We start from the raw sequence: 24,366 nt of genomic DNA, 5'->3' as shown, positions 1-24,366 counted from the left end.
GCTGTGGCATGCACGTGGAATCTCGCTCCCCGACCAGGGATGGAACCTCTGGCCGTGGGGGCTCGAGTCCCAAACACTCTGCCACCAGGGAAGTCCCAGTTCATTTGTTTAAACATCAATATTTACATGAAAATAACTTGAATATGTAAGTTTGTTGTATTGGTATGCGCTGGGAAACTTGAGGGACAAGCTAGTAACTGTATTGCGAAATATTGCTTGAGCTCTTGTTATGGGCATGGTAGTCTGGAAGCTGATAGAGATACAGACATCATTAAAATCTATTTCTGGCCTTTAAAAGTTCATAATCTCATGACTTTTGATAAAATTAAAGTATTCCTCAATTGTAACTAAAAACAGTTATTAAATCAAAAGAGCAATATGGACATTGGAGGATATAAATACGGTAAAAAAAAAAGTATCTTTTATCCTTGCATAGGGAAGGGAAAGAAAAGTGAGGGGAGTGGAAGAGGATGGGACAGAAAAGGAGTGAAAAGGCTGGGGAAAGCGGGGCAGTAAGGCCTCTAGGTTAGTGTCACCCCATGCAATTGTTAAGTTAAATGTTGAAAGTGAGACCACACTTGAAGACACGCGTCCCTTTAAAAGGGAAGGTGGGTGTTCAGAGCAATTCTCATTTTGCCTAAAAGGGGCTGTTTCTCTCTATACTCTCTCCAGACAGAGCCAGATTAGCAGACATAGTCAGACTTTCTATAGAAACGTTTTAATCAAGAGTACCCTTCTCCCCAGAAAAATACACTCACTACCAATACAAACGGTATTCTAAGTTTAACCCACAGAGGACCATCCCTGGGCTCTCTGGGCTCGGTGGATCCAGGTTAGACAGGCCCCCAGTTCAAGAGTCGGCCTAACTGCTTCAAAGGTAGCAATACTCCCAGCTCCAAGACTCAGGAAGACCACGCCTCTAAATGTTTTGCAACCTCGTCCATTTCAGATTTTTCAGGGGTCCTGGGTAAATCGGTCTCACCAAGGATTCCGCCCCATCTGGCTGCTCCCATTTTTAAACACAGACCCGTGCGTGGGAGAGGCCATTATTTTTACGGGACCACTGTGCTTCTGGAGCAGCTAGGGACAGGGACAGGCAGAGCTGCTTTACCGCAACGCCGGGTCCATCCTTAGCCCGGGCTCCGCCCTCAGGCCGCCTCCTCATCCGAGCCCCCGCCCCTCCTCCCCTGCCAACCCCCGACCCGCTCCACCCCTTTGCTCTGAGAGCCGCTCGGCCACTACCCGCGACCGGCTTCCACCTGCCCATCTCGTGGCTCCGCCCCGGGGTCACTGGTCCCGCCCCCTTCCGAGGGGCCCAATGAGTGTGCCCGAGCACTCCTCAGCCCCCCCACTCAACTGGAATCCCCGCCCTCTGGCCGATTCAACCAATGAGAACCACAGGGTGTTCCTGGCCACGCCCACCACATCATCAGGTCACGCCCCCAGCGCCCGGCCCCGCGGGGCGTTGCCGTGGCCGCGCCTCCGCCGCCCGAGCGGAGCCAGATGCCGCCCCCTCCGCCGGTCCCTCCCCCGGCGGCCTGGCGCCTCCCTCCCTCCCCGCCGCGGTGACTCACTGAACGGGAGGCGGAGGCTGAGGCGGCTGCTCCCGTTGCTGCTGCTGCTGCTTTTGCTGCTGCTGCCGCCGCGGCTGCTCGGGCTGTGCGCGCCCCGGAACAGGCCGCCGCGCGCCGCTCTCGGACCCGCAGCCCCCGCCCGCCCGGCCGGGTCGGGCGGCCCAGGTAAGCGCCGAGGCCGGCCCTCGCCCTCAGCGCCTGGGCCCGCACCGCGCCGGGGCTCGGGGGAGCCGCCGGCCCTTTGTCTCTCGGGGAGGGGCCGTGGAGGGCGCCCCCGACCCCGCTCGGACCCACCGGCCGGACCCCCGGCACGGCGCCCTGGTCTGGGCCGGACCTTCTGCCCCACCTGGCCCCCGCTGCTCCTGCCACTCGCCGCCCCCGCGGTAGACCACCATCCAGCGGTCCTCAACCCCCCTTACCCCGGGGGTCGCCTCCACAGGTGTCCGAGCCATCCACTCTGTTGCTCACCCCACCGCGTTGGCGGGGTTGTCACCGTCTGTCGGCACTCCAGGTCCCGTGCCCTCTTGTCTCTTCCCTCACCTGCGCCCTGCTCTCAGCATCCTGACCCTCTGTATAGAGCACTCCCATATTTTCCCAAACTAAATGCTGCCAAGGTCTGGTCCCTGGGCCACGGTTCCTCTCTCTAGTCTGGTTGAACTGTCTTGTCCCCATCCCACCTCTCCTAGTGAGTCTTCCTAGACGGTGCACATTGTAGGCATACGTCTCACCTGTATGGCAGGCGTGTGTATGTGAACCTGCAAGATTAACCACTCAGAGCCCCAGACTGCACTTCTCGCCTCCTTTCCATCATCCCCACCCTGACCACTTTCCTTTTTCTTGAACCTGGTAACCGAGACACTTAGGTCTGATACCCAACCTCTGTTAGGCCCCGCATGCCTGCCTCTCTTGTGTGTGCTGAACTTGTCTGAACAGTACCTGCTGTCAGGTTAGCCCCTGGGAAGGCCCAGGAGGCCTGTGTTGGCCGCAGATGAAGAGTTTTATGAATAATGAGATGTGAGGCTGGCAGCACCTCCTATCTGAGAATCTAAGTACACTATAGCTGTTAATTACTTTGTCTCCTGTCACTCACACTACTTAGGGAAGTGTGCCTGGCCGACTGGCTGGGTAAATTGAGGCACAGGGTGTGTGGGCAAGGGACCTGGAGGCAAGTCAGAGTTTGTCCTGAGGTTCTGCTCCCAAGTATCTTGGCTCTTAGCTCCCTGCTACAACTACTGGGCTCTAGTTCCTGGCTTTAGACTCTAAGTGATACTGATCTCTTGGGCCATTAAAGTGTCCAGAGAGACCAAGTTTCCTTTGATTTAAAGCAGGACTTTGAATTATAAATAAAGGTGCTGGCTGTTAAATGCCAGTGTGTCATTCATGGTTTCCTGGTGGAGTGAGTGGTCCTTGTGTATGTGTCAGGCAGCATTCCAAGCACCGGGGGCTACAGTGGTGAAGAGAGACACAGCCCCTGCCCTCCTGTAGCTGACCTTCTGAAGAGGAGGGATTAAACAAGTAAGTGGACAAAATAATTTTAGTCATGGTAAGTGCTGTGAAGGTGGGAAGAGCCAGTTTGGATATTATTCCAAGTGCAGTTAGAAACCACAGGTGGATTTTAAGTAAAGAGATGATAAGATCTGATTTGTTTTCAGAGATCATTCTGGCTGCTCTATTGAGACTGGATTGTAAGGAGCAGGGATACTAATTGGGAGACAGACTGTTGCCACTTCCGGGCAAGTGATGATGGTGGCTTGGACCAGAGTAGGGGTAGCAGAAGTGAATAGGTAAAACCAGTCTGCTCCCCCTTGAGAGAGGCTCAGAGCTTTAAAGCAAAACTTCAGGGAACACCGACTTCGAGTTATACTTCTGGCAGAGAATTTCTAGACCTGACCAAGCTCAGGTTTAGCTCAGCAAACCTTTCTCAGCACCTGCTGTGGGCCAGGTACTGTGCTAAACTCTAGAGATACTGATGTGAACAGGGTGAATAAGGAGCAGTCTCCACATTCTAACAAGGTGCTCACAGAAACGTCACCCACCCCCTCCTTGAGGGAAGAGGGTTTGTAGGCTTAAAAATCAGTTCGAGGTGGAGGAGGGCAGAAGACACTGGGCTTCATTCCCACATCCGGCTGCATTATTTAAATGAGAGCGTTATTGCCCTGCCTCTGCTGTAAGATGTTGCCCAAAGATATTGGGACTGATCTCATGGTGGGTGGGAGAGCAGCTCAGTGGCCATGAACTTGAACCATTAACCAGAATAAAACTTGATCTCTACGTTGCTCCAAGTCTGGGCTGTCAGAACACATCCGAGTTAAAGGACCGTGGGGCCGGGCCCCTCTTACGGTTGGGCACCTGTTGTCCCTAGAGAGTGAGTAACTCTTTTGAAATCCCATATCTGTTTGTACATTTGCTAATGGCATCCGTCACTTTCTACCTCTCAGCTTCGTATGCACTTGCATGACCCTAAGCTTTCTGAGGCCAGGGTCTCTATTGGATTCAGCTTTTCCATCCCTCACAGCATCTAGATCCTGCCCCAAAAGTACACTCATCAAGTACGGGTTGACTTGCCTGGGTGTCTCACAGCACCTAAAACTAGAGCCCAGGAATCCTGACCCTGTCCATGTCTTTTCATTAGATTCCTCCTCAACCAGAGTGCACCACGGGGGTCAACCCAGCAGACTCCATGTCACTGAGCTCACAGCCCTGCCTTGATGGGTCTGCTCTCTCTCCAGCTCTGCCTACAAGGAATAGCTGCTGAGGGTGCTGACCAAGTAGTTACTCGACACTCGGCAGATAGGAAGCATAGCTCTTAATCAGAGCATGAACTTCGTACCAAGACTGTCTGGGTTTGGGTCTTGGTTCTGCCATCATGAGCTTCGTGACCTTCAGCAAGTAATTTAACCTCTCTGTGCCTCAGTTTCCCCATCTATAAAATATTAATACTTCCTTCATGGAGTTGTTGGGAGGCTTAAATTAAGTAATACCTATTAGATGCTTAGAACAGCACTGAGCACCTTGCTATGGCTTGGTTGAAGTGGTAGCTGTTATTCCACCATTATTTATTTATCTGATTTTTATCTCCCATCAGAATTTATTAGGGCAGAATGGAGTTGTTGGGAGGCTTAAATTAAGTAATACCTATTAGATGCTTAGAACAGCACTGAGCACCTTGCTATGGCTTGGTTGAAGTGGTAGCTGTTATTCCACCATTATTTATTTATCTGATTTTTATCTCCCATCAGAATTTAAGCTCTTTTAGGGCAGAGATTTTGTCTTTTTTTTTTTTTTGGTCTACAGTTAGACTTTGTAGGCACGCAATAAATATTTCTTAAATTGAATGGCTTATTGAACACCTACTGTGTGCCAGGCACTGTTGTAGATGCTGGGGATATAGCCAAGAACAAGATCACCAAGTTGCGTGATCTAATGAAGTTTACATTCTAGTGGGAGAGACAGACGGTAAACAAGTACACAAGTGAACAAAATAATGTAGGATGGTGAAAAGAGATGCACGGAGAATAAAACAGGGCAATGAGATGGAGAGTGCCTGGGTCATAATTTTAGCGAGCTCTGAGGAGGTAACTTTGAATGGAGACCCAGCGGATGGGCAGAGAGGACAGTAGAAGCAAGAAGCCTATGGCGGCTGGAGTGTACTGAGTGAGGAGGTGGCAGGAGTTGGGTCTGTGGCCACAGTGAGGAGTTTGGATTTTACTCTTCAATTCTGAACAGTGGGAGGTCACTGCACAGGAACCTTTCCTGGGGGTCCATCCTAGGAGAAAGACCTGGATGCTTGGAAGAGCAGTGAGCAGGCTCTCCTTGTCCTGGGAAGGCTTTTGGAGGCTATCAGTGTTGCATTTATTCCCCTCAGGTTTCTCATGTCTCTGACCTAGGTACCCAGGAGATGTGGGATCCGTATGCTAACTTAAGGAAGTTCCAGGTGTGTGTGTCCGTGTGTCCTGCAGATTCCATCAAGCCACCTTTCTCCCCTGAGTATGTAGGTAATCGGTCAATGTTTCTTGAGTTGAATGAATGAGCATCGCCAGCTCTTAGCATCTTGTCCTGTACAGTGGCTTGTCCTGTTCTCTGCCTAAGGAAAAGCTTCTTGTCATGGTAGTGACTCTGGTGTAACCTTGGAGTTTTGCTGCTGTTCCTGTGTGCATCAAGGACCCCCACATACTTGTATGTCACAGTGTCTTCACAGTGTTTTGTTTTGTTTTGTTTTTTTGGCTGCACCGCTCGGCTTGCAGGATCTTAGTTCCCTGGCCAGGGATTGAACCAGGCCCTCGGCAGTGAGAGCACGAGAGTCCTAACCGCTGGACCGCTGGGGAATTCCCTGTCACAGTGTCTTTGTTGGAAGTGTACCAAGATTGACTGGTCAGCTTTCCTCCCCCCCGACTCCATCCCCATTTCTCTTCCAGTCCCCTGCTGAGTACCACCAGGCCACACTGTCACCTCTCAACACTTCCTGTATCATTACTCGATCTACACTCCTGCACAGCACTTAATCCAAGTATGGTGGTACCTAGAAATCATTGGCTGTCTTTAGTCTGGGCTGAGTGGAGTTGGGAAGCTCAGCAGAAATGGAGTTTCAAACCCAGGAGTTCAACTCACCAGGAATCCAAAGTTGGCCTCTTCAGACTGAGGGCAGTTGGCCAGCCTTTCAAATCCTCACTCAGGCATCCCCTTGTCTGTCAGTGTCCGTGATGCCAACCTGCTCTGCTAACCTTGAGAGGCCAGTGAGAGTTGGTAGGAATCAAATAGGACTTTTGTGCTGCAAGTCACTCTCAGGGTTGTGGCGTATTTCAGTGGCCGAATCGGAAATGCTTGTTAGTCACGTGTCGCCTGTCTCCTTGTAAAAACTAAACCCGGAGTGGGTGCAACCTTTTTCTCTTGTTACTGTTGTTCTTTTTTTTGTTTTTGTTTTTTTTCATTATGAGGGTGATACGTACCCATTTAGAAAATGAGAAAATGAATGATGACATTTTCTGTACTTTTTCTCATTTAGTCTTCACTGTAGTTTCTGAGATAAGTAGCATTATTACCATTTTGCATATTCAGAAGCTGAGGCCTGGAAAGGTTAAGTACAATAAGCTGTTTGAAGTGAAGATAGTTGGGAACAAAGTCAGGATTCAGACCCAGTCGGTGGGACTCCTGTGTGTGAGTTCTGGACACCATATTAGATGCTGCCTTTCAGCAGAAACAACAGAGAAGAAAAGACATCTCTCTTAAGCCCACCGTGGATGACATTGTGAGGGTGGCCAGAGTTAGTGCACTGGCTGCTGCAAAGAGTTTGAATCCTATGCCTTTTCCCTGTCTCATCTGACCTTGGGCAAACTAAGTAACCTCCCTTTGCCTTACTTTCCTCAATTGTAAATGGGGATAATGATCCTTGTGCCTTAATAGCTCCCAGGGGCATTGTGATGTTTGGGCCAAAGTGCTTTGAACTTCTTTTATGAAAGGGCACTGAGCCCCAACTGCTGTTATACTCTGTCATTAAAGACCTATTATGTCCTGATCCTCCGCAGAGCCTTGTTAAAGGGGGAAGACAACAGCCCCCAGAGGGAAAGGTGTCCTTCTGTGGGGGGCATAGCTGGAACAGACACCGTTTTCCTCCTTCCGAAGTTTCTTAAGGATTGAAGGTCATGAAAGTTTCTCCATTTTTCATGTTCGTGTTGTTCTGTAGAAGCTTCTGGAAGCAGGCATGTAAACCGTGCATCGTAACAGGTTCGAGGACCGTTGATGGCAGGGCAGAGAAGGGGGTTATAGGGCTTGGTTTCTAATCCCGGCCATGATGTCTTTGTAATATAAACCAAGAACACAGAGCTAGCAAGAGGTGATGACTATCTTCCATTCATCCTTCCTTTCCTCCTTCCTCCTAATAACTCACTGATTCAAGTAATAAATATTTACTGAACTTTTATTAGGATCTGGGCCCCGTGGTAGAGGCCCTGGGAATACTGTGGTGAGCGGGCTAGGATTGGTTCTTATCATACAAAACTTAGAGTCTAGGGCCAAGAGGCTCATTATCTACTTGGGAGTCGTGTGACTAAAGCAAGAACATGTTGGTGAGTGTTTTGAACTCTCAGGAGGAGAGTCAGGATATAATTTCCAGATGTGTCCACATCAGCCGCATGGGCACCTGCCCTGGACGGACATTACGGTGGAGGGTTGGGTTTGGCTTCCCAGAAGAGCAGGGGAAGAGTTAGTAGATTAGAGCCCTTGTGTGTCACACTTAACAAAAGCTGTGCTAGTGTGTGGGCATCTGTAGAAAGTTAGCACCTTGGCAGTCCCAGTTAGTAAGAACTACGTTTCCACTTAAAGGCTTATTAACCCTTTGTTACCCGAGTTCAAGTCAGGGAAGAACGATCATGGCATTGAGCTCTTTCCACAGTTTTTGTTTCAAATAAATTTTATTTATTTATTTATTTATTTATTTATGGCTCCGTTGGGTCTTCGTTGTTGCACGCAGGCTTTCTCTAGTTGCGGCGAGCGGGGGTTACTCTTTGTTGTGGTGCGTGGGCTTCTCGTTTCTGTGGCTTCTCTTGTTGCGGAGCATGGGCTCTATGCGTGCGGGCTTCAGTAGTTGTGGCACATGGGCTCCGTAGTTGTGGCGCACGGGCTTAGTTGCTCTGCGGCATGTGGGATCTTCCCAGACCAGGGCTCAAACCCGTGTCCCCTGCATTGGCTGGCGGATTCTTAGCCACTGCGCCACCAGCGAAGTCCCCACAGCTTTCTGAAGTTATGCCATCAATCCAGTGCCTTTCTTATGAGAAGACTATCAGTGCTTGTCTCTCCAGAATTCCCTGCCTGCCTGACAGGTCTCCCTTGGCCAACTTTGGAAAGCAGGCATACGGAGGCAGGCAGGCTGTGGGGCTGGCTGCATCGGTGCTCTCGGCATGATGCCAGGGACACCTGTGTCTGTGAGCCCCACTTGGGGTCAGTTTATCCAGAGTGGGGTTGGGGAGGGTTCTTTCTTCCCCAGGTCTGTCCAGCCACAGGCCTCAGGATCCCTCCAAAGAGCGCGGTCAGGGAGGCCCAGCAGTTTCTGCAAAAGCACCCAGTGTTCTTCCACTCGCCCTCAGGCCAGAGCTGGGGTGGAGAGGGCACAGGGCTGGCAGAGGCGCCTGTCCACATCCAGAGTGAGAGGAAGGTGCCAGGACAGGGCTCCGCTCCCGGGCAATGTTACTTTCACCAGCCCCTGCAGTGTCACTGCCTTCCCGGTGCTGACCAAGTGCCCTTCAGTCTGGAGGGCCTCAGAACCATCCAGCATCTGATCAGGAGGAAAAGACTGGCCTGGCGAGGAGACCAGGTCACTCAGTGCCCCTGGACTTGTTCATGTGTGGTCGGAGCCCACAGTGATGCCGGTTCAGCTGGGAGAATGTGACCCACTTCCATCTTCTCTCCCACGTGGAGAGCTGGGTGGGAGGCTTTTGGAGACCAGCTCCAATTAAGGCTTTTTCAGCCTGAGTATCTCCTGAGTATCCAACCCACATGTTTCCTGCTGCTGGAATCCTGTGGTCCGTGTCCCTGAACTGAATAACAACTCCAAAACAGATGAAGTTACCGCCTTGTCGTTCTGCAGTTCTGGCTTCCGCAAGTGGGGCTTCCTTCGGGGGTCAGGGTCCCTTTTGGTTTCAGACACCTTTCACAGTGTGGGCCCCACCCTTGTTCTTCCAGCTAAATCACTTGGCAAACCAGGGGCCCAGTTTCCAAAGAGATGGGTTAGCCTTGACCTCCCTGCCCAGACCAAGGCCTCCCCACCCCCTGCCCCAGGCAGCCCTGCCTTCCGACAGACCGATCCAGCCTGACCCTTGTCCTCACAGTATGTCCTCCTGCTGCAGGAATATGAACTAAAATGTGTTTCGGACCCTCTAGGCTTCTTCCATTCTCTCCAGGTAGAGAGCATTTCGGTGATTTTCCATTTATAATTTTAGGTTTCTCATGCGGCGGGGCTGGGGGGAGCGGGGGGTGGAGGAAGACAGTTTAAACACACGAGGCTGTGGGTGCTGCCGAGATGATCTGCAGATTTTAAATGGTAAGGGGGTAGTTCTGAGCCCCTGAATGATGCAGTCTTACTTACTAAGGAAGGAGCAGAGGTGATAGAGAAACCGCCAAGGTCAGGTCCACTAAGCTGTGATCTCAGACCTCTGTGAGCGCCGTTTCCCACCATGTGCTCCACAGCCGATCGCTGGAGTTGCAGGAAGATGGGGTGCTGGTGATTTTTAGGGGGAGCACGGTGGGGCCTACAGGCTGGTAAGCTGGCTGACGGGTGTCTCTCCAGGGCCCTGGCCCTACTTTCCTGCACAGAACAGCCTTCCGGAGCTTACGGTGGGACGTGGTGGGGCAGAGTCAGCCAGCACAGGGGCAGAGTCCTTCATCCCTACCCCAGGGAAGCTGCTGCTGCCACCTGAGAGCCATCACTTTACGTCTGCTCCGGGTGCTGGCTGTCCACCCTCACCTCCCGTCTCCGAGGAAGAGAAGAGCTCTCACAGGCCTGTGAGCGATGGTGGCAGAGCTTGGATGCTCAACATCAGCCACGGCACCGGACTGGCTGGCTGGGCAACCAGCCACCAAAGTGGAGGAAGGTCTTTTATTCTCCTCTCCTGACCCCATTCCACGTCCTTTAAAAAATATACCGTTGGGATTTTTTGGAGTAGGTATATATATATACATAGTACAGAACTCAAAAGGCTAATTGGTGAAAACTAAGTCTCCCTCCCTCCCTGAAAGAGACGCCTCGAAAAAGACGCCTGTTAGTGGATGTCTTGTGCATCTTAACCAGAGACCTCCTATGCACGTACAAGTGCATCAGGTACGCGCTGACTGCACACGTGCTCGACATGCACTATTTTTTTTCCACACTGTAATACACACTGTTGTACACCTTACTTTTTTCACTTCACGGTAAGTACTGGAACTCATTCTGTTCCACCATCATCATCGTCATCATCATTTGGCTAATACCGCTTCACTTCCCCTGTGCTGGGTATTGTTAAAAGTGCTTTGCTTATGTTAATGCGTTTATTCCTCACAACAAACCTGTGAACTAAGGACTGTTATTGTCCACAGTTTGCAGATGAGCAAACTGAGGCACAGAGCCATTATGTTAATGTCTGAGGTCATTTACAGCTACCCCACTCCTTTTCATGGCTCCCTGGCATTCTTTTGATTGGTTATACTTATACTGAGCGATTTGAAAGCAAGTTATGGGCTTCCCTGGTGGTGCAGTGGTTAAGAATCCGCCTGCCAATGCAGGGGACACAGGTTTGAGCCCTGGTCCGGGAAAATCCCACATGCCATGGAGCAACTAAGCCCATGTGCCACAACTACTGAGCCTGCGCTCTAGAGCCGCCAGCCACAACTACTGAGCCCGTGTGCCACAACTACTGAAGCCCGTGCTCCTATAGCCCGTGCTCTGCAACAAGAGAAGCCACCGCAATGAGAAGCCCGCGCACCCCAACGAAGAGTAGCCCCTGCTCGCCGCAACTAGAGAAAGCCCGTGCGTAGCAACAAAGACCCAATGCAGCCAAAAATAAATTTACTAAAAAAAAAAAAGAAAGCTGAAGAGCTGCCCTTACTAAAAAAAAAAAAAAGCAAGTTGCAGGTATCAGATACTTTGCATCTCCTAAGGCCATGCTCCGACATTATCCCAATACTATTTTCAGCCCCAAGGAATTTACTGTTGACCCAGCAGTGTTCTCTGAGGTACAGGCCACATCCAACTTTCCCAACCACGCCCCTCACTTTGGCCTGCACCAGTTTTTAATCTGGGATCCAACTGAAGATCTCAACTTCACTAGGTTCCCAAGCTCTTTCCTCTGCCTTAGCCTAGCGTGTTCACTAGCTTTTCTTTGTCTATCACGACATTAACATGTTTTAAAGTCCAGGACCATTGACTATTAGTCTGGTTTTCCTTAGAATTGGAGTAAGGGTAAACATTTTGGTGAGAAATGATTGTAGCTGACGTTGTCCATGTCCCACTGGAGGCACACAATGCCAACCTGCCCCGCTTCTGGTGAGGCTGGGTTTGTGGATCACTCAGTTATGGAGCAAAGTTTTAAAAGTACAAAATAGTAAGTATATTAAAAGAAAACAGTGGGAGAAGGAAATAATACGAAATGAAATCTGTAAGTTATAAAATAAAAGATGTTAAAATCTGATTACAGGGCTTCCCTGGTGGCGCAGTGGTTGAGAGTCCGCCTGCCGATGCAGGGGACACGGGTTCGCGCCCCGATCCAAGAAGATCCCACATGCCATGGAGCGGCTGAGCCCGTGAGCCATGGCCGCTGAGCCTGCGCGTCTGGAGCCTGTGCTCCGCAACGGGAGAGGCCACAACAGTGAGAGGCCCGCATACCGCAAAAAAAAAAAAAAAAAATCTGATTACATAAAAATCAAAACTACATGGATAAAACAATATAATTGAAAGAACAATGACAAATTGGGGAAATACGTGTAACAAATATCACAGCCATAGGACAAACTGCCTTAATATATAAAGAACACTTGTAGATCAACAAGAAGACTGCCAACCCAAGAAAGAAATGGGCAAACAACATAATAGATTGCTGTTAATGATCTGAAATGATGCTCTATTTCCTCATCAGGAAATGCAAATTAAAACTATAATGATATACCACTTCCCACCTATCAGATTAGCAACAAATCAACTTCTGCCAAGGTATGGGGGAAAACAGGTGTTCTTGCACAATTTTGGTGGGCACATAAAAGGTCACCATGTCCATGGAGGGCAACTTGGCAAAATATTAAACATTTAAACACATGCACCCTTTGCTGTAGCAACTAAGACTGTAGGGATTTATCCTATAGACAGACAAAAGCATAAAGATACATGTAGGGGTTTCCCTGGAGGCGCAGTGGTTGAGAGTCCACCTGCTGATGTAGGGGACACGGGTTTGTGCCCCGGTCTGGGAAGATCCCACATGCCACGGAGCGACTAGGCCCATGAGCCATGGCCACTGAGCCTGTGCGTCCGGAGCCTGTGCTCTGCAACGGGAGAGGCCACAACAGTGAGAGGCCGCGTACCGCAAAAAAAAAAAAAAAAAAAAAAGATACATGTAGGAAAATACTGCTTCTTAATAGCAATGAAAGAGAGGGAGTTCCCTGGTGCTCTAGTGGTTAAGATTCGGCACTTTCGGGTCTTCCCTGGCGGTTCAGTGGCTAAGACTCCATGCTTCCAGTGCAGGGAGCCTGAGTTCGATTCCTGGTCAGAGAACTAAGATCCTGCATGCATACCGCAACTAAAGATCCCACGTGCCACGACTAAGACCTGGAGCAGCCAAATAAATTAAAATAAAAAAAAAAGATTTGGCACTTTCACTGCTGTGGCCCAGGTTCAATCCCTGGTCGGGGAACTGAGCTCCTGCAGCCCCCAAAAAAAAAAAAAAAAAAAAAATTTGGCTTCCTTGGTGGTGCAGTGGTTAAGAATCTGCCTGCCAATGCAGGGGACGTGGGTTCGAGCCCTGGTCCAGGAAGATCCCACATGCCGTGGAGCAACTAAGCCCGTGCACCACAACTACTGAGCCTGCATGCCACAACTACTGAAGCCTGTGCTCCACAACAAGAGAAGTCACCAGAATGAGAAGCCCGCGCACCACAACGAAGAGTAGTCCCCACTCACCACAACTGGAGAAAGCCCATGCGCAGCAACAAAGACCCAGCACAGCCAAAAATAAATAAATAAAATAAAATAAACTTTAAAAAATATTCAAAAACAATAATAAAAGACAGAAAATTTAAATGCTCAGCAACTTGTTAAAAAAAATTCTTTTTTTTTTTTTGGCTGCATTGGGTCTTTGTTGCTGTGCACGAGTTTTCTCTAGTTGTGGTGAGCGGGGGCTACTCTTTGTTGCAGGCTTCTCATTGCAGTGGCTTCTCTTGCTGCGGAGCATGGGCTCTAGGCGCCCAGGCTTCAGTAGTTGTGGCTCGTGGGCTCTAGAGTGCAGGCTCGGTAGTTGTGGCGCGTGGGCTTAGTTGCTCCGCAGTATGTGGGATTTTCCGGACCGGATCAAACCCGTGTCCCCTGCATTGGCAGGAGGATTCTTAACCACTCTGCCACCAGGGAAGTCCTGGAACTTCTTTTTTGGGTGAGTTATTCTATTTGGGACTTGGAAGTCTTATGACTGAGTATCTTTCTGGCAGACTTACATGACTTTTCTAGAAGCAGGTAAGAACCAGTGTGCATTGGTGCCTATATTTTCTGTTTTTGTTTTGTTCTAACATTGTGTCATGTGCTCCAGGTAAATTTGCAAGGAAGTTTAGTTCTCTGAGACTTAAAGTCTTAATCCTCAGGAATACCATCAAACTAATGTGTAGTGTAACTAACCTCTCTCTGTCCTGAACCTCCGTATAAGCTTTTTCCTCTCAGCTGAGAGTTTTTGCAAGAGGTCAGGTTTTGCTTGCGTTTTGTGGATGTGGGCTTGTGAAAGGTCCTGGGTTTCATTTTATGAAATTTGACAGTCTGAGGTGAATAGCTGGCCTGTAAAAGCAGGAGTCTCTTTGCCAGGGGAGCGCTCGCAGGCCAGTTTCGCTGGGAGCTTCTCCCTCTCTGTGACTTGGTGACTAATGGTTTCGTGGCTTTGGGGGTGGAGGATGTCATTACAAATGGATGATGGGGCTTTGGCTTCTGAACTGGATTATCTGGGCGTGCTGAGCGGGTGGGGAGCAGAATATGCCATCCCCAAATATACCACTTTGGCATACTGATTATTTTGAATTATAGTTTCCTGAGAAACTGCCAGTGCAAGAAGGGCCCTCTGACCCTCCTTTATCCCCCTGAAAGCAGGAAATAAATCTCCCGTGTGAAAGGTACCTTCCCTGTACCAGGGGGTAGAAGGTATCCTTATCACCAGAGACAGGGGATTCAAGGCTGAGAAGGCTGTATAAACAAACCTTGTTACTTCCTCACTAATTTACTACCCCAAGCCCAAGCTTCTTTGTCTTGTCAATTCTTCACAAATTTATCGTTTCTTTGTCTAAAAGATATAAAAGATGCCTGCTCTGGTCACTTCTTCAAGCCACATATCTTCGGGGCTCCCATATGTACGAAATTAAATTTGTTTTTCTCTTGTTAATGTCTCCTGTCAATTTAATTATTAGACCAGCCAAAGACCTGGTCTAATAAGGGAAGAAGGGAAAAGTTTGCCTCCCCACACTGGTCTGGGTGTTTGCGTGCAGCCCATTGGGATTGGGGGTAGTTTCTTTCTTAGAGCTTTCACACAGGCCCCTAAGGCCTCCCATCCATTTCTGTCCGCTCTCCTGAGCTCTTCCACAGTGGCCCTGGCCCTGAGCAGGTGACTGTGGGTGGATTCCTGCTGGTTGGGGCGCTGTTTGGGGCGCTGTGTTTTCCCGTCTCCTCAGAGCCTGTGCATTTTCCCCGATCATCCCTCCCTCCCCCTCCAGCCTCCAGCGTCACTGACTGGATGAGTTTTGTGACCCATCAGAAGTTCTCATCTTCATGCTACTACCCCAGCAAGTTAATGGAACGAACACATGTAGATTCTGAAGTTGCCTCTGTTTAAAATCTTTTTTATTTTGATTATTAGCTCGTTAAACATTTAGGGAGGAAGGAAGCTGAGTGTTCAGCAGCCTCTTAGGGGGAGGTTTCCTTCTTCCTTGGATTATTTGTTGTTCTGAGGTGGCTGGAGGGAAAGGAGACGGAAGGTCACGGCCTGTGTCACGGAGCAGAAGCAGTAAGCCAAACAAACAGTGTGGCTTATGTGACGTGAGGGTGTAATGAATGCTTGCAGTGTATTGCAATAGTATGGATATGTGTTCGAGGTAAACAAACATAGCTTTATTTTAATGCAAATTAGCACATACCTGTATGCTGAAAGCCTATAGGAAAGAGGAGGCAGTAATCCTAAAACTTATGTTCTTAAGAGTTTATGAGAAGTTTCACCCAGGAGGCCAGGCCTGGGGCCTCTCAGCTGGGTCCTGAGGACAGCCATCCCCAGAGCTGGGCAGTGAGGAGGGGGCTGGCTCTGGAGGCCACCCCAGGGAGACTGAGCCCTCGCCCTGCGAGCAGCCCAATTGGTTTCAGGACCTAATTCTCGCAACAGGAAGCTGCAGGCCTTTCTGGCCCCATTCTGAGGGGATACAGTGAGCCTGGTCCGGGAAACTTATTTATTTGAACCAATTATAGGAGACTTCAACGGAGGGAAGGGATGGAGGGAGAGTGGGGGCAGAGCTGGAGAGGGCGGTGGTCCTTGAGCAGCCCACCTGCTGGCAGGCATTGGAAGACCTGGGCCGCCTTTTCTGGGCCTGCCCCTGAGAACAAGGCTTGTCCCCTTCGGCAGGAGGCTGGTGTGAATGAGCCCATCTGGCTCTGAGTGAAGGGACCTTATGTAGCTCCTGATAAATAAACAGCACTGTGTCAGTTTTTCCCCTTCCTCTTTAAAAAAAAAAACAGCCCCGCCACCAAAAAGCAACAACTTTTAAATTTCCCAATTTAATTAACGTTTTAAATGGTGACCCTGCAAGAGTTGGCATAGCTGTGGGCAGTGGGGTTGATGGAGCTTCCGTGGGTTAAAATTTCCATTCTGGCCTCTTTCTCTGGAGGTGACCCAAGGTCTGTGAAACCTGGCCAGGCTCCTTCCCTGTGATTATTAGGCTTGGAACTGGTCCTTCCGGCGTAAATTTGACTTCAGCCCGATCCCTAAGAAGGCTGACCAGCAATGCAGGTTGAGTTTTCCCTTTGCGGGGGTGGTGGTGGTGGGTTGTCAGTATGCTGGGGGCATCTCAGATGTTGATTTAGGTCACAGGAGAGAAAAGGTGTCCTTCTGCCACCAGCCTGCACAGGTGAGCTTTTGACACTGCCAGGTGCCGCTCAGCCCGCGGTGAAGGTCATCCAGCTTGAGAGAGCCTGCCCAGGAGTGGGAGGCGGTGCCCTTGCACCCTCTCAAGCGCTGGGAGTGCCTGCCCTTACATCCACTCATAAATAGACAAGGGCTCTGGAGTCTGCATTACCCACCCCTTTGGAACCTGCAAGGGGCCAAAGGTCAGACTGAATCAGAGGAAAATCCGGAGCCGGATTTTGTAGGCGCACTGGTTCCTGATTTCAGGTCTCAGGCTCCGGCTTGGCCAGGTTCCAGGGCTCCAGCTGTTCTCTGGGAAGGAAAAAAGAATCTCTTTTTAAATTAGGTCAGAAGATGCCTTTCTTTCCTTCTGTCCTTGTCCTCCTACTGTGCAGGGATAAAACCACCACCTGCACGTCCCTCGGTCAGAACTACAGAGCTTAAGGACTTCGCCCGGGATCCGAGTGTCCCAGTGCAGCCGAGGAAACTTCCCCCGGCTCTGCGTTCCCTTCCTGTTTGCACTGTGCTGTCTGAACCGCAGAGGCTGTCAGAGCAGGCCTGCCAGGTACTCTTGCTTAGCTGTAAAAAGGACTTGAAGAGACAGTGAGCTCTGGATAACCTTTTCTACCAATCAGGCCAAAATCACAGGATAAATTTTTTTTTAACCAGAAGTTTTTGTTTTTATTATTATTATTATTATTGGCCACGCCGGCTGCGGGATCTTAGTTCCCTGACCCGGGATCGAACCCGGGCCCCCTGCAGTGGAAGCGCAGAGTCTTAACCACTGGACCACCAGGGAAGTCCCCAGAAGTTTTAAACAGACGCCTTTTACCAATCCAGTTACATCAACATTTATAGTCTGTACATGCAGGCTCCTTCAGTTCCTTGATGTCTTAGGTTCTCTGAGGTGAGGACATTCTGAGGCTGGGGGCTTCCTTCGTGGTTCCCAGGTGAATCTGAAATCTGTTCATTCACTTAACTGTGCATGGGACTCCAGATGTGACTGACAGCAGCAGGAACCCACCAGATTCCTCAGCACAGAGCCTATGGTCTTCAAGCTTTTCGAGCGTCAACAAAAATACTGGAGACCTGAAAAGAAAAAGTATCTGCTCCCTCTACTCATAGGAGTTATATGAGAATTCTATTTAATGAGAGATATGGGTCCATTTTATTATTTATTTATTTATTTATTTGGCTGCACCGGGTCTTAGTTGCGACATGCAGGATCTTTAGTTGCGTCACACGGGATCTAGTTCCCTGACCAGGGACCGCACCCAGGCCCCCTGCATTGGCAGCGCGGAGTCTTAACCACTGGACCGCCAGGGAGGTCCCTGGGTCCATTTTAATATGTCTGTGAGAATGAGGCTGCCTGGGCCCACGAAGGACTTAAACCACCCTGTGGCCTGCCTTCAGAGAGCTTCCAGTTTGGAGGTGGAAATAGAGGCACAGACACCCAGGTGCAGTGCTTGTGCAGTGCTTTGAGTAGAGGAAATTTGGGTGAGTGTGCAAACACAGGCTTCAAAAAGGTAACGATCGAACAGTGAACAGTAAATAGGGAGGAACATTCTAGGCTGAGGGTACAGCAGATGTGAAGGCCGGAGATGCTGAATGAGCCTGGTGCAAGTGGTAACGAAGGTGGCCACCCGGCAGGGCTTCTCATCCTCGGTGCTATGGGCGTGGGGCTGGGGGGACGGGACGCGTCCTGTGTACTGTAGGTGGTTCCTTCCAGGAGCATCCTCCCAGTTGTGACAATCAAAAATCCTCCTTTCTCCAGACATTGCCAAGTGCCCTCATCTGAGAACCAGCGCCAAGCAGGGACCGTGGTGGATGGCCAGGGGCTGCATGCCCACCCCTGCCCGAGGGTGCAGTGGAGGGAGCCCCTTCCTGTCTAGCGTGCAGGTTTGTGCCTGCCCCCGTGTCCTCTGGTTTGTGTGACGCTCCATGTGCAAGAGTGGCTGGCAGGCTCTCTCCGAGGGGAGTCAGGCCACGGAAAGGAAGGTGCACCCCGAAGCCCCCTTCCCAGGCTGACTGTGGTTTTCTGTGTTGATGCCTTTCCCCCTGTTGTCTGGGCAGCCAGGCAGGGTGGCTGCGCTCTGGATGTTGGGCTGTTTTGAATGATGTCATGTGGGTTCGATTTTAATGCTTTGAGAAGTTCACCGAAGGGCCTTCATCAGAGTGGCTCACACCTGGAAGAGAAAGTGCCCTGTTGCTGTGAAGGGGCAGGTGGCAGCTCTGAGGTAGGAGGTGTTGGGAGGGTGGGTGTTGAGAGTTCCAGAATCTCCTGTGCAGCACACCTGCGGCCGGGGAGGAGGGCCTGTTGGTGTCTGGGCTTCCCAGCTGCTCCCCTGTGGATGTGGGCCGCCCTGGAGCCTCCAGAGCAACTGCAGCCTCTCCTACTGCGACCCCGCTTCCCAGGGGCTTTTTAATGTTTTCCTGACCTTTAATTTTGATTTCAGATCTACAGAAAACTTGGAATAGTGCAGTGAACACACCTGTGCCCTTTACCTGGATTCACCCGTATTAACCTTTGCCGTATTTTGCTCACGCACTGTCTCTGTTCATACTCACACTCACACACACATTTCCGCATACACACACACACACACATGCATATACACATACACGCTCACACACATACACATAAACACACACGTACACACTAACAAATGCATATACACACACACACACATACACATAAACACACTCACACACAAAAGCACACTCATATACACATACACACTAACACAAACATGCATATACACATACACGCTCACACACATATACACACACATAAACACATACGCACATACACATACTAACACAAACACATATACACATACACACGTACACACAAACATACACATATACACATACACATATATACACATACACACAAACATACACACACACTAACACAGGCACATACACATACACACACATACACACATGCAGCAACACACACATACACACACATACACAAGAACATGCATATACACATACATGCTCACACACATACACATGCACACTAATACAAACACACACATATATACACATAAACACATATACATACAACACACATACACACTGACATACACACTCACATATACATGCTTGCACATATACACATACTCACACACATGCATACATATACACACACACTCATACACACACTGTTTTTCCAGAACCATTTCAGAGTAAGTTGCAAGCATTGAGACATTTCACCCTTAAATACTCAGCCTGTATCTCTCAAGAACCAGGATATTTTCCAACATAACCACAATATATTCATCACATTCAACACATATAACATTGATACAATACTAATATCTAATAAATACTCCCTATTAAATTTTCTCCAGTTGCCCAATAGCAGCCTATGACTCCCTCACCTCTTCCCTCCCTGGATTCCATCAAGAACCATTCCCTGTATTTAGTTCTTATACTGCCTTATTTCATGTTCTGAATAGCAGTTATTTTGGGTTCTGGCTTGCCTTTTCCCTGTAAAGTGGGTTTTCATTTCAATTTCAGTTCAAATGGCTAATGGGACTTCCCTGGCGGTCCAGTGGTTAGGACTCCGTGCTTCCAGTGCAGGGGGCACAGGTTCGATCCCTGGTTGGGAAACTAAGATCCCACATGCCATGGGGTGTGGCCAAAAAAATAAAATAAAATAAAATAAAATGGCTAATGTTTCCATCAGCTTCTGAACTGGACGGGGCTGATAGGATGGAGAGAAAGCATGGATTTTCAAATCCAGGCTTGTCACCTGTTAGTTCCATGGCCTTGAGCAGGTTACTTACCTTCTCTGAGCCTTGGTTGTCTCATCTATAAAATGGGAATAATTCCTGCCTTGCAGGCTTGTCATGAGGACCCCATGTGCTGAACAGGCCTGACATTGTGCCTGGCCCTTAGGAATGCTCTAGCAACCACAGTAATTATCACTGTTGTTCTGCAACTTCACCTGGCTTCACAGAGCAGGAAGGAGCTTTGGGGCAGGCTGGAATTTGGGTTGGTGACCTCAGGACAAATTCCTTATCCCAAGCTCATCACCTAAGAATGGTGCTGCGTCCTGCAAACTGCCTGAGCAGCAGAGCTGTCATTACACCTGTTTTGCTCCTGCTGGTGGAGTGCGGTTCAAGAACGCCGAGCCTGGCTCTGGGTGGAGGAGGCCGAAATGTGGAATTTATTAAGGTTGTTGCTCACGAGGCCTTAGAGTCCGGGAGGTTGCAGTTTAATTACTGAGAGCGGAGCTTGTGGAAGTCTTCTCTGGTGCCCCAGCTTTGATGTCGCTGGGGGACCTGAGGTGCCACCCCAAGTGGGACTCGCAGCCCGGGCTGCAGATGAGGCTCAGGGCTGCCTCCCTCTGCTGAGTGCGTTTCTGTCCACTTACTTGTTTACTGGAGAGCAGTGTAGCATGGGGGGGAGCCTGGACGTTCTGGGTTCGAATCCTGCCCCAGAACGGACTAGGACGGGCTAGCTGGGTGAGCATAGACTAGTGCCCTCATTTGTAAAACCTTATAGGGATGCTTGTTGCAAAGACTGAATCATTCATATACGTGGAGGGTTCAGAACAGCGCCCGGCCAACAGCAAGCCAGAATATATGTCAGCTGTTTCTTTAAAGCAGTGTTCTCACCTCGGGGGGATTTTACCCCACAGGGAGCATGTGGCAAAGTCTGGAGACATGCTTGGTTGTCACAACCAAGGGGGAGGTGCTTTTGGCTGGTAGAGCCCAGGGATGCTGCTAAATAACCTCCCATGGGTGGCACAGTCACCGCAGCAGAGAAGTATCCAGTCCAGAATGTCACTAGTGCTGAGGTTGAGAAACCAAGCATTCCGGGCAGCACGTGGAACATGGAAGAAGGTTGTGTTCCTCACCACCCCCACCCTTATCCTTCCTTTGATCCGCTCCCCTCCCCCTCCTCCCCTCGCTGGTGTCCCTCCCACTGTGCCCAGGGCCCCAGTCCAGCTCCCCCGGGCTTCCCCTGGCTCACCTGTTCACCTGACCACTGACACCTCCTTTTCCTCTCAGCCAGCTCGGTTTTTTATCAGAGTACCTATCTCCTTCCTCCTTACTAGGTTATTCTAATCTATACTGATTACTTCTTGTTTATTTCATTTTGTCTGTTCTCCCTTCTCCCTAGAATGTACATAGGGACTTTTGCCTGTTTTTGCACTGCTGTATCCCAGTCCCAGTAAGTGCTCAGAACGTCTGTTGATTGCATGGATGAATGCGTTCCCCAAGGCCACACGGCTGGTACGTGACATGCCAGGATGTCAGTTCTTTGCTGTCACCCATGTCGTTCCTTCTTCCCCAAGTGCCCCCCCAGCCCCCCACCCCATCTAGCGCAGCGTCTCCTAGAAGAGCCCCAGACGTTTCCCGGATCTGGTCAGTCACCACGTTCTGACTACATCTCCAGAACGATTTGTGGATGTGCACAGTGGTACCGACTTCATCTGAAGGACGAGCCTGCTCTGTTTCCACCCAGGGGCTTCTCCGTGGCCCTGGGAGCCCAGCCCCAGCTGTTGGCCTGTCCTCAGGGCCGTCACCAGCAGACCGGCAGCTGGCACATCACACCCACACCCCCTCCCGCAGCCGCAGTGCAGTCCAGGCTCCGACACTGCTCCTGTCCCGCAGTTCCACCTGCCGAAGTGTCCCAAGCCCTCCCACCCTCACCGTCCCTTCTCCGTCACCCCGTAGCCCAAGCCCGGCCCTCACCTGGCCCAGCAGGGACCTCCCCTCCAGCTTCTCCCCATCTCTCCTCGCGCCTCAGCCCTCACGCCACAGCCACAGGGGTCTCAGGCTTTACCCGACTCTCCCGCTTGAACCTCTCCTCACCCACCCGAGACCCATGTGGTCCAGTACCTTGAGCCCCTCACCTGCCTCCCTGGCCTCAGCCACACCTTCTTCCTCCAGTTTTCCCAAAGGCCCAGCCTCTTCCTGTTTGAGGACCTTTACACGTGTGTGTGTGTGTGTGTGTGTGTGTGTGTGTGTGTGTGTGTTCCAACACAGCTCCTCCTGACCTGGGTAACAGCTCAGAAGTCACCTCCAAGGGTGCCTGCCCCCAGGGCGAGGTCAGATTCCCAGCTGCGTGTCCTAGAGCACCTTGCACTTACCACCCCCGACCCCTGACCCCCATCATTTATCACCATCTGAGGCTCTGTTTACCAGGGTGTGACTTGATTCATGCTTGTCTACCCTGCTCACTGGGAGTCATTATCACAAGCATGCTCGCCTGTGTATCCTCAATGCCCAGCACAGGGCCTGGCATATGCTCAGTAATTGTTTGTTCAAAGAATGTCTGTTCCCTCTGCCTGCAACGCCCTTCCCCATCTTCTCTACCAGCAAACTACTACTAGTCATCCTTCAAGACCCAGTTTCAGGGTCTTCTGCTAGGAGCTGGTCCCTCCCCTTCCTCTGTGTTGTCACAGGGCTTTGCACATCCCCTTACTCTGCCACTTAACTACACTGGGTCGAGGCCCTGGGTTTTTTCCTCTCACCTCTAAGCTGGTCAGGGGGAGGTGCTGGGCCTGGCACGTTACATGCAGTTGGCAGTCTTGGAGGTGTTTGTGTTTTCAAGCTGACCTGTCTTTCTGGCTCATTGTTACATATTATTTGTGTTGTTTTCCATTTGCCTTGTGCAGTGTGGTTTCCTCAGCCATTCTGGAAGCTCCTGGAAGGCAGGCTTATTGTCACAGCCCCACCTTTGTATCTCCTGCTCCCTGAGCCTGACACAGGGCTGTGTTCACCTAGAGAGGTTTTATTTTAGTAAATCTTTCCTGAGCCCACGTCATGCGTACTTAAGGTTACAGGCCCCTTGGCAGTTTAGAGTGCTTGACATCCTTTCCCTCATTCTGGACTGGCTAGATAGTTTGTGGCACCCGATGCAGGACCCCTTGTTAAAAAAGTTATTCAGAATTGTAAGACGGCAACAGGAGAGCATTAAACCAAGAGTAGGGCCCTTATGAGTGCTCGGACCTGTGCTGGTGCCCAGGCCTCATGCTCGTGAAGCCAGCCCTCACCTCCTTGCGTCCTCCGAGGGAGGACACGGTAGAGGTCCTGATTTCCTTCTGACCAATGGCAAACTGGAGGGCTCAGAGGGCAATGACTGACCTCAGGTTGCACAGCTGACCATCGACAGAGTAGAACGGGAAACAGAGACCAGCTCCGGGAGCGTGCTCACTGTCTCCACCGGCTCTGGGGCCCCGGGAGCTTTGGTCCTCGGTTTCCTCCTTTGTATATTGGGAACATTGACCTGATCATTGGGTGGCAAATGGAACAGCTGGTGTGAGTCCCCAGATGGTCCCATCAGGAGCCACCACATCCCATAGGCGCCCTCTCCTTCAAGTCATGAAGCCAAGGTTCCTCTCTGCTTCTTGGACAGTCCGAGCCCTGTAGACAGTAGGAGGCTAATTGTCTGTTGTGATAGTTGGAAAATTAAAGCCCCTCAGAAGTGGGAGAAGGTTGTCTCTTTTCATCTCTTTTTGAAGGAATGTGGGGACTTGGGTAGAAGTTTCCCCAGGGATCCTTGGTATTTCAGTGCTTTGATGTCTAGAGGAATAAAAGAGCAATTAATCGTTGTAAATGTCTTTCCCGTAGGGTAGGCTGAGGGTGGGGGGGTGGCAGTGGCGGGTGACTGCTCTTCCATCCCAGGGCCATCACTGGTCAAAGGGCTCTGCAGACCAGAGACCCAGGGTCAGAGCAGCATCTCCCTGTAGGGGAGGCTTCTAAATCTCACTTCCTCTGGAAAGCACATTTTCCTCAGCCTCTTGGGTGAGTGAGTAGCAGAGATTGCTGAAGACAGATGGGTTGCAGAGCTCCCCTTGGTCTCCTAGAATAGGTTTCTCAATTATCCAAAGACATCTGTCCTCACCGCAGGGCTGAGAGCCAGGAGTCCACCTTTAAACCAAGTGCTCCGAGGCCCACACGCCGCAGCGGAGGGGTGGCCGGGCTGCCACGGGCAGACGAGACTCCGCCCCCGCCCCC

The 24,366-nt window shown here is 50.5% G+C and overlaps 1 protein-coding gene and 1 non-coding gene across 2 annotated transcripts in view; one reads left to right on the top strand and one right to left on the bottom strand.

Moving 5' to 3' along the window:
* The first annotated feature begins 1,510 nt into the window (after positions 1-1,510).
* Positions 1,511-24,366, top strand: part of CTNNBIP1 (catenin beta interacting protein 1) — a 52,283-nt gene continuing 29,427 nt past the window's right edge. The window contains exon 1 of the mRNA XM_007453321.1: positions 1,511-1,739. The gene's annotated coding sequence lies outside the window, so the exon portion shown is untranslated. The remainder of the gene's footprint in view (positions 1,740-24,366) is intronic.
* Positions 17,111-17,183, bottom strand: TRNAG-UCC (transfer RNA glycine (anticodon UCC)). The gene has a single exon. It is a non-coding gene; the product is annotated as a tRNA-Gly (tRNA).

This window comes from Lipotes vexillifer, unplaced genomic scaffold, assembly GCF_000442215.2.
Source record: "Lipotes vexillifer unplaced genomic scaffold, Lipotes_vexillifer_v1.1 scaffold575, whole genome shotgun sequence".
Classification (NCBI taxonomy): Eukaryota; Metazoa; Chordata; class Mammalia; order Artiodactyla; family Lipotidae; genus Lipotes; species Lipotes vexillifer.
This window is presented reverse-complemented; position numbering and strand designations above follow the sequence as displayed.